Genomic DNA, 10,430 nt, shown 5'->3' with positions numbered 1-10,430 from the left:
ACGCTGGGGGTTGTAGTCCGCCCGGGGGCGGGTTCTGCGGGCCCCGCGCGGGCTAGTGGGGCGCGGGTGAGCCCCGGGGTTCTGTGACAATGTGGGAGAGTCTTTTCGGGATCCAGGCGAACCCCCACAGATAGGCGTTTTTAAACTTCCCGTTACTGGCAGTGACGCCAGGAGCTTTACGGGATGGAAGTGTGCGAGTCAATCAGTGCGAATGGGGTTGCTCTGAGGAAGGTAAAGCTTGCCCTTCGGTTCTCCTGCACCTGTCCCCGTGCCCGCGTCCCCCATTGTCCCTCCTGCCCTGCCCTCTCTCGCGTCGCTCCTTTTTCTCCCGGCTCTCGGAAGCCAGACTGCCTGCATTCAGAGTTGCCTCCCCCACCGAGTGGTCGTGCGACTTAGAGGAAGTCATTAATCTCCGTGCCTCAGTTTCTTTATCTGTAAAGTAGGAATAGAATAGTACCCACCTCGTGGGATTATTTGAGTGTTAAAGGATTTACTGCTGAGACTGATGCAGACTGTCATTCACATAGTAAATGCTCGATTAAATAATATTAGATTTCCCCCACCATGGCTCTCCAAAAAGAGAGAGAAAAAGTTTTAAGTAAGAGGTGTGCACCACTAAATTGTGAGTCTTTTATTAAGGGCAGGCACCGCCGTATCTTACTAGACCTTGTGCCCCCCCCTACCCCCCGATACTTCTTAGCGCTGAGCCCCCTTGGAAGCCTCCATCAGTGTTGGAAGAGTGATATTCGTATCGTCAAGATAGGTAAGTAGGTGGCAACTCAGCACCCTCTAGAGATAAACTCAGGCCAAGGCCCAAGTTCGGTGCCCTAAGCCTAGAAGAGAAAACACAAGTACATTTTATTAAGCTGTCTCTAAATAATCTCCATGTTGGAGGCATGTATTTTACACACAGTCTTTCCCTCGTTAATTTAGGAACAAAGGAACAGTGAATGAAATAACTTGGCTAGAATATGGTAGTAACTTCAAGGCACGGGAGTGACATATAAAGGTTTTCTGCTCTGGATGATCTCTGAAGTGTCTTCAAGTAAGACAGTAAGTACCACCCATCCTACCTTTGCAGCCCTGTGGATAGATGAATTGATTAGCCAAATTGCTGGAGGATAAAGTAGGCTCCTAGGGACCTTGCTTGATGGGTAATTGCTTTGTGGATGTTAGCAGATAATTCTCCTGAGTGTGTGTGATGTCTGAGCCCGATGCCCCTACTCTTTGATTAGAGAGGACTTGACAATGCCAAAAAAAAAGAGATAATTCTGATTCAAATCTAATTGATTTAATAAGACTCCCTGTAGATCCAAGGAAGCCAGTAGTTCTGAACATTTTTAGAGTCATTACTTATTTTACTGTACCATAGTGTGGGGAAAGGGTTTTTTCCTAACTCTCCTGGAATAGCAGCTCCAAGATCCCAACTTTCCCAAACCTGGATGTCTTTTCTTTCTCCAGCCACCACTCCCCTAGCCTGTTCAACTGCAGCTGTGTTTCCTGTACTGCTTTTCACTGCTCCCCGTGAATGTAATGATTAGAACACTGAGTTTCATAACCTGTAATGAATTCTCAAAGCACTTCATGGAGATGAATCCCAGGAGCATTTTCCCAGCACTTATTTGCATATGCATTTACCCAAGGCTTCCCCAGGTCTCCCAACTTGTAGCTACTCCTTTGTCAGGAAATAGCTTTCAACCTCTGTGGCAACCTGTATCCCTACCCTGTCTTTTTGTTTTATTGCTTCAGATGCAAACACGTAGTTTTAGTACTTGGCAAAACAGTTTTTTGTTTGTTTTTAAAGGAAGACTACTATGCCAAGTCAGGGAAGGGTAGGTAAAGATTTTCAGTAAGATCTAACCTCTGGATGTTCTTAACCACATCTATGGAGTTCTGATTGCCCATGTGTTACTCAATAAAGCACTGAGCTTTTCAGTTGCACCGTTGTTATTCAGTTCATAAATCCTCACATTGGCCCCATTACAGGAGAATAATCACATATCAAGATTGGTTTTGTACGTTGAAAGGAAATTATATAATCAAGTAAGAGAAGAAATATAGGCCCTCAGGAGGTTATCTGTTTCAGCATTTCCCTTATTTAGTTATTTCATACATCCTGGGATGGGGAGATCATGAGGAATTGCAAGAATCTCGAGTGACTAGTCACACCAACCTCAAACTCCTGGGCTCCAGTGACCCTCCTGCCTCTGCCTCCTGAGTAGCTGGGACTATAGGCTTGCGCCACCATGCCTGACTAATTTTGTCTATTTTGTGTAGAGAAGGGGTCTTGCTCTTGTTTAGGCTGTTCTCAAACTCTTGGCCTCAAGTAATCATCCCACCTCGGCCTCCCAAACTGCTAGGATTACAGGCATTAGCCACTGTGCCCAGCCGTTGAGTGACCATTTTTAAAAAGATAACCATAATATTTGAAAGATACCTGTGGGGTCCAGAGTTGTATTATGAAGCATATATATCACCATTTCACAGATATATATTTTTAGGCAGTACTAGGATATAGTAGCAGAAAATGATGTGTCAGTTCTACAAAACCCCAGAGAGGGAAGCTGGTATTTGAGGAAGTAGAGTAATGGGATATCACTTCATATCCACTAGGATGACTATAATAATAACAATAAAAACCCAGAATAACAATTGTTGGTAAGGATATGGAGAAACTGGGACCCATATACATTGCTGGTAGGAATATAAAATGCCGCAGCCACTACAGAAGACAATTCGGCAGTTTCTCAAAAAGTTAGACACAGAATTATCATATGACCCAGCATTTCCACTTCTAGCTATGTACCTTGAACACAAATGTTCATAGCAGCACTATTTGCAATAACCAAAAAGTAGAAACAACCCGAATATCCGGCAATAGGTAAATGGATAAACAAAATGGTATATCGGTACAATGGAATAGTATTTGCCAATAAAAAGGAGTGAAGTATTATCCATGCTGCAACATGAATAAATCTTAAAAACCTTGTGCTAAGTGAAAGAAACCAGTCACAAAAGATCACTTATTATATGATTCCATTTATATGAAATGTCCAGAATAGACAAATTATTTATAGAGGCAGTAGATTCATGGTTGTTTAGGGCTGGGGAGCATAGAAAAGTGAGATAGAGGGATGATATCTAAAGGGTATGGGGTTCTTCTCGAGGTGATGAAAATGTTCTGAAACTTGACTGTGGTGATGATCGTACATATTTGAATATACTGGAAATTATAGGTAACTTTAAATGATGAGTTGTATTATATGTGAATTATCTCAATAAAGCTATTAAAAAATGTTTTAAGGAGTCATGGGAAACATTCCTTTCAAGTCTTGTAAATATATTGTATACATATAGGTATATAGAGATACTTCAATGTTATTATAAGGGAAAAGCATTAGACAATATGGCTAAATGTATTTTTAATCTATAATAAGAATATATAAAGTACTATAACTTTGCAGATTTGACAGTACTTGAAGAAATATTTCTGTGCCTAATTCGTGCCTGGCAATAATCTGTAATAAAAATATGTAATGTACTTTACAGGTTTGACATTACTTCAGCAAATATTTCTGTGCCTAGTTTATGCCTAGTGATGTGATTGGTGCCATAGAGGACAGAAACATTTACTTATTCATTCAACAAGTATTTATTGAGCACATACCATGTTAAAGGTACTGTTCTAAGGGTTGGTGATTCCAGCTTTCACGAAGATTATTTTCTCGTAAGAGGAGACAAACAACAAAATAAAGAAGTAAAGTATATAGCATTAGAAAGCGATCATTGCTATAGAAACAAATAAAGTGAAGAAAAAAAGGAGATGAGGAATAGCATTACCCGGGGTGGGAGCGAGCACTGCAATTGAGATAGGATGGTCAGAAAAGGCCTCACTGAGAAGGAGATACATGGGCAAAGATTTAAAGGAGGTGAAGAAGTGAGTTATGCTAATTAATATCTGAGATAATTTTAGTGTGTCACTAACTCTCTCGTCTGTCTCCCATGTTATTATTTTTTTTTTGCTCTATTCTCATTGCCATACAAATGCTGTCATATCTTCCATCTTAAAATACATCTCCTGACTCCACTTCTGCCTCCAGCTTACACAGTACTTCTCTGCTCCTCTTTGCAGTAAAACTCATATGCCGTCCTCTCTCGTTCTTCTTGATCCATCTCTAATCATTACTCGGAGTCTGCTCATCAAGATTCCTAATGACTTCCACATTGTTAAACCAAATGGGCAGTTCTTACTGCTTGTCTCACTTGACCTTGAAGCATCATTCCCTGTGTCGCTACCAGCCACCACATTCTCTTGGCTTTCCTTCTACCTCACCAGCCAGTTCTCCTCAGTCCTTTTTGGTTCCTTCTTGTCTCCCCAAATTCTTGACTTTGAATTGCTCCAGAAGACCTCCACTCTTCTGTATTATACTTTCTTGTTGATCCCACTCCTATAGTTTAAAATGTCTATAATCTAACGGTTCTCTACTTTCTATACCCAGTTCAGAAAGTTCATATATCCAGTCCACACTTATGTATTCAGTATCTTCTCTTAAGTGTTTAATATGTATCTCAAAGTTAACATGTCCAAAGCTGAACATAACTGTTCCCCAAAACCTACCTCTTCAACAGTATTCTCTATTTTCTGAGAAATTGAACATCTCTAGGTACCCAAGAATAGAAATCATAAACTTTGGATAGAACAAAAGAAAAAAAAAAGTACCTGCATATAGATAACTGATAGGCACAGAGAATTAAGGACCTCACTGATAGCTTTCATGGAACTGTTTTTAATTTTAATGAAATGAGAGTCAGGCATATTAGGCTTTAAGGAAAAATTAGCAATGAAGAAAAGACTTCATAAATTTGTTTTGTCATGTTTGGGGGAGAGGGAGAGCTAACTGCTGCATTTTCAGGATAATATCAAAGGATAAAATCACATCAATAGATTTTAAGGGTTGTGCTTGGGTAAATAGCATGTTCCTCTTATCAAAACTATTCTTTCCAGCCTGGGCAACATAGCAAGACCCCATCTCTAAAAAAAATTTAAAAATTAGCTGGGTGTGGTGGCGCATACCTGTAGCCCCAGCTTCTTGGGAGGCTGAGGCAGGAGAATCACTTGAGCCCAGGAGTTTGAGGCTGCAGTGAGCTATGACCATGCCACTGTACTCCAGCCTGGGTGACAAAGGGAGACCTTGTCTCTAAAAACAAAATAAGCCTCTTTTGATTTAGATCAGTCCAAAATCCCTTAATAAATTCCTATTCTGATAGGAACTAGTTAGAGTGGATTGAATAATTGCAAAGAAAAACTCTAATTGATACAGAAATTCTGATGAAGAATAGTTGCAGGCCACAAATCCTCAAAGAAGGGTTATTGGACTTAGTTGGATCTGAAGGCACTGAGGACTCAATGAGAGTGTTTTTCAGGTAAAATTATACCTTGCAGTGGTGAAAGAGTTACCTAAATTATTACCTGTGCCAACTGTAATAAAATACCTGTTGAAGCAAGGCTTTGGAGAACAAGTGGCATGGTTCCTTCTTGGAGTGCCAAAGAATTTTAAAGAAAGATAATGACAGGCTTAAGATACTCTTGGCTCAGTGTCGAAAACCAAGAGCTGTATCTTTTACTGTGCTAAGAGAACTTTTAAGTTTTTAGCCTCAGAACTAAAGTAGCGTAACATCAAGCTCAAAATTCAAGCCTGTGGATTATAAAATTGCAAAGCAAGTTACCGGGTCTCATGCAAAATTACTACACTGATTGGGATGGAAAAGAAGACCACAAGAATTGAAGTGGGGAAATAGAGAAAAATTTGCATGACTTAGACTACTCCAGATTCCATGGAGCATTTCTTACAAGCACAAGTAGAATCCCCAGATCTTACACCTTGCCTTAGACAGTGAACCTTGTGGAGGTGGCCGGATTGCCTCATGCCCCATTTCTATCACTGCTCACCTGCCTCTGTGTCTACAATAAGGGTCACATCCCAGAAGGGGCCTGAAGGTCAATTACCAAGTCAAGCTCTAAAGAAGAAGGTTCATACAACAAAAGAATTTTGTTTATTTATATGGAAAGAACCTGAAGAATGTTAATGATAATGCATTCTGAGAGTGTTAGATGAGGAAAAGTGGACTAATTTAAGATAGATCTGAACTTACTGATAGGGGCTCAAACAGATGGGAGTGATTCTAAGTTGGTGTACTCAGTTATCTGAAAACTGGACTCAATGGTGGCCAACACTAAATGGAATGAAGTTGCAAGAAATTTTTTTGTATTAAGTACAGCAAGGAATACAGGAATGTTAGAATAGATTTATCAAATCCATCTGCTTGATCATCCTTTAACTGTGTTCGATAAGAGGACTCTGAATACATTCCCTTCATTACAGCATTGAGAAGTACAAGGATGAGGGGTATGCAAGTGCTATAGTGACAGTTTTCAGTAGTCTGAGGGTGCAGGTAGGTGATACTGCCATTAAAATGGGCTCCTTAATTTCAATGGGGTTTATGGGATGAGCACTTAAAAAACAAGGTAGATATAGTTACTATAATAAACAGCAGGATAAGAGTAGTAATCAGAGTGGTTCTAGATTACATAGACTCTAGGACCAAACCGTGTACTAAGTTCCTAGCAAATAGAGGCTTCACTTAACCCTCCATGGTTGAATGTCTCCGCCCCTAACCTAATTCCCATCCTGGATAAATTTATGGACTTAGAGCTCCTTGAAGAAAAGGAGAGGTAAGATAGACTTGCGGAAGACACTAGCAATAACATGACTAGTACTTCCTTTAAATTATCCTCCTAGGCTTCCCCTTAGGGACTTGTGTTCATATACCAGAGTAATTATGGCAGAGAGTAGCTGGGATCCAGAAGCTACTGTGATCAACTGGTAAGTATGAGGGTTTATAGAGACAAGAGTTTTAATCTGAGTATGCCTCATGGTGCACTTGATGGGACCATTAGCCTATTCCATAGTTGTTTCCTGAATAAATAAATGTATAATTAAAATACAAGTGCTCAACAACTAGCAGAATTTTCACATTGACCTTCTGATCTGTAAAATATATACTATAATTGTAGGAAGGGCCAAGTGGAAGTCTTTGAAGCTCTTCCTACCAAAAGACAAAGCCAAAGCAATACTACATTCCTAGAGAAATCTGAGACCAGTACCACCATCAAAGACTTGCAAGAAACAGGAATGACTATTCTTAGCACATCCCTGTTTAACTTCCTTCTTTAGCCAGTGCAAAATGAGTCTTGGACAGTGAGACTGTTAATTAGGCGGTGATTCCAATTGCAGGTGGTATTCCAGATATAGTCTCATTTCTCAAGTAAATCAGCACAGCTCCCAGCATCTGAAATTGTAGCCACTGATCTGACTGGTTTATTTTTCTTTCCCCAAATAAGGAAAGAGTACCAGAAGTAGTTTACTTTCCCCTCACGGGGACACCAGCACATACTCAGTTTCTCATCTCAAGGCTCTGTCAGGTCAATACCTCTGTGCAAGAATTCAATCTGCAGAGATCTTGCTCATCTTACTATCCCCTAAGACTTTGCTCTGGTCCATTCATTGAGAGAATTATTCTAACTTAAAGTGACATTTTAAAAGGTCTTCAGATGTTCAGCACTCCATCATTTATATTAGTAAATTAAGAAATTGTCTAAATATCCAACAACAAGGGCATGAATCAAATCATGGTCTACCTATATAGTATAGTAGGGAAAGAAATTTACCAAAAGTTTGAAATACATCAGCAAATTGTTTGTATTACTATACTAAGTGAATAAATGATATAGTATAATCATACTTATGTTTTTAATTATGCACAGAAAATGATATTAGCATAAAATTAATGATAAAGGTCCAGCGATACACACACATATTGATGATGCAAATGCAAATTCTACAACCGTTTTGCAAAGTACTTTGTCAATATATGTCAGGAGCCTTTAAAAAATGTTCACAGGACTTGTGCCAACCATTTCATTCCCGGGAATCACCCATAAAATTATTCAGAGATGCAAATCATGCTTTAAATACAGATATGTTCAATGCAGGATTACTTCTATTAACCAAACTTGGGAAAAACCTAAAACTCTCAAATGTGGGAATCATTATGTTAAATTGTGATACCTGAATGAAATGGAATATCATATAAATATTACATTGAAGAAATATTTTGATAACATTTGAAAAGTTTATAATGTGCTAACTAATAAAGCAAGACATGACGCTGCGTATACTATCATGTCAATCTATTAAATATGCAATTTTTAAGAAAGACTCATTCAAAAACATAAGTCAGCATAATATATGGCCAAAGATTTTTCACTGAAATTTGTAATAGTGAAAAACCTGAAGCAACTGTCCATCAATAGAATTGTTCATTAAATTATAGTGTATCCATTCAATAGAATAATATAGGGCTGTTGAAAAGAATAAGGCTAAAATTATAAGTACTAATATGGAAATAATTTGAAAATACAGAGTTAAGTGGCATAAGAGCAAGATAGTATTTGCTGTAGGAAAAATAGAACTCAATTTTCATTAAAATAGTAACATATTAACATATGCATATAAAGAAATAATGGAAAAAATCTCAAGCTTTTAACAGTGATTATTTCTGGGAGTCAGAATTACAGGAAATGTTTGCTTTATGCTGAATATATTTCTGCAGTGTAACCAGCATGTATTATGTTTATAATTAGAAAAAAATTTTAACTTTAAAATCTTTAATGAAAACTTGAATACCACCAAAATGTAAAGATTGTTTATATCTACATATTTATTGGCAATTTCAATCTTTTGTATACATTTGAATTGTTTCAAATTGTCTATGGTAACTTTCCTAATCTACTGAGGAAAATACTATTTAGAAAAAAAAACAGTGAATATCTTTTGTTAATGGGACATGGTAGGTTCTCATCCTCCCCATTTTCTGGATTTTTTATGTTTCCAAAAGTGTGCTTGTATTGTAATGTATTATTATAACATGTTATTGTATTATTGAATTGTGTAATATGCTGTTTTGCCCTGCCCAATATTACTTCCTTTAGGCATTTGTTCTTCTCTATACCATTTAATCCTAAATCAATCTATTCTCTCACACAGAATTTTATTTTGAAACAGACACACCCCAGGAAGAAAGTGATTCTAGCTGAGTCATTTGCTTGACTTCCCAAGGATAAAATCCCTGAAACTGCACGGGTTCCTATTTTCCACAAGGACTCATTGTTCATCTTTTATTTGGATGCTGGCTGCTCTCCAGAACCTCAAATAAATTCTTTCATATTACTTAAGTTAGAGTCTGTTTCTATTGCTTGCCACATAGTAACTTCAGCTGATTCAGAAATTATAACCACAGAGTGGATTGCAGGGAACTGCAGAGAACACAGTATTAGTTATGAGGGTAAGACGAAGCAAAAGAATCCTATTTTGCATTCCAAGATGAGAAGGTAGCAGCCCATAGTTCATAGTGGCAAAATGTTATTACCTGTGGCCATCTGGGATCATGTGCTCTCTGTGAGTGAAGTTCTGTTGTTAATGGATCAAGCACTTTGTAAAACATTTTGGCACTATCTATTGATGTTGAACCTATGCATACCTTATGACCCAGAAATTTCACTCTTTGTATATTCATGCACCAAGAGTCTTATATAAGAATGTTCATAGCAGCATTACTTGCGGTAGCCAAAGATTAGAAAGAACTCAAATTTCCATTAATAATTTAAAATATTTTCAATTTCCATTTGTGAAATAGTTGTAAAAATACTAAGCAAAACTATAGCAAAGTAAATACAGCTTTGTGTAAAAGGATAATGAACCCCAATAAATTTGTGTTTATTTCTGTAGTGAAAGTTTATTTAACATTTGCTATACTAAATACTCAAGACTTAATATATAGTTATAGTAATTTAAACAGTATAGTATATAGACACAATTTATGACAAGTCTTAATTTTTACATTTGTCTTTACAAGAGGACATTTTCAAATGTCCTTTTCAGGTTTTGGTATCAAGGTAGTGCTGACCTCATAAAAACAAGAAGTGGTTCTTATTCTCCTGTTTTATTTCTCTGGAAGAATTTATGTAAAATTGACAATATTTATTCCTGAAACGTTGGTGGACTTTATCACCAAAATAATTAGTCCATAAATTGTGTGCGTGTATGTTTGTGTGTGTGAAGGTTAAATTATGGATTGGATTTTTTAAATAATTATAGGACGATTCATATTTTTACTTCATCTTGGGTCAGTTTTGTTGTATTTTGACAGGAATTTTCCCATTGATCCAAATTTCCAACTCTTAGCACAAAATTCTTTATAGTTATCTTTTAATGTCCGTAGGGCTTTAGTTATATCCCCTTTTCATTCTTTATATTAGTTATTGGGCTCTTATTTTTTGTTTCTTGATCTTTCTTTCTAGGTATTTATTC

The 10,430-nt window shown here is 37.5% G+C and overlaps 1 long non-coding RNA gene across 1 annotated transcript; it reads left to right on the top strand.

The window, feature by feature from the left end:
• Window positions 1–15: 15 nt before the first annotated feature.
• LOC123627449 lies at window positions 16–9,295 on the top strand. Its single transcript, XR_006731294.1, has 4 exons — window positions 16–231; window positions 701–763; window positions 934–1,053; window positions 9,108–9,295. It is a non-coding gene; the product is annotated as an uncharacterized LOC123627449 (long non-coding RNA).
• Window positions 9,296–10,430: the final 1,135 nt, after the last annotated feature.

The sequence above is a fragment of the Lemur catta genome, chromosome 25, assembly GCF_020740605.2.
Source record: "Lemur catta isolate mLemCat1 chromosome 25, mLemCat1.pri, whole genome shotgun sequence".
Taxonomy (NCBI): Eukaryota; Metazoa; Chordata; class Mammalia; order Primates; family Lemuridae; genus Lemur; species Lemur catta.
This window is presented reverse-complemented; position numbering and strand designations above follow the sequence as displayed.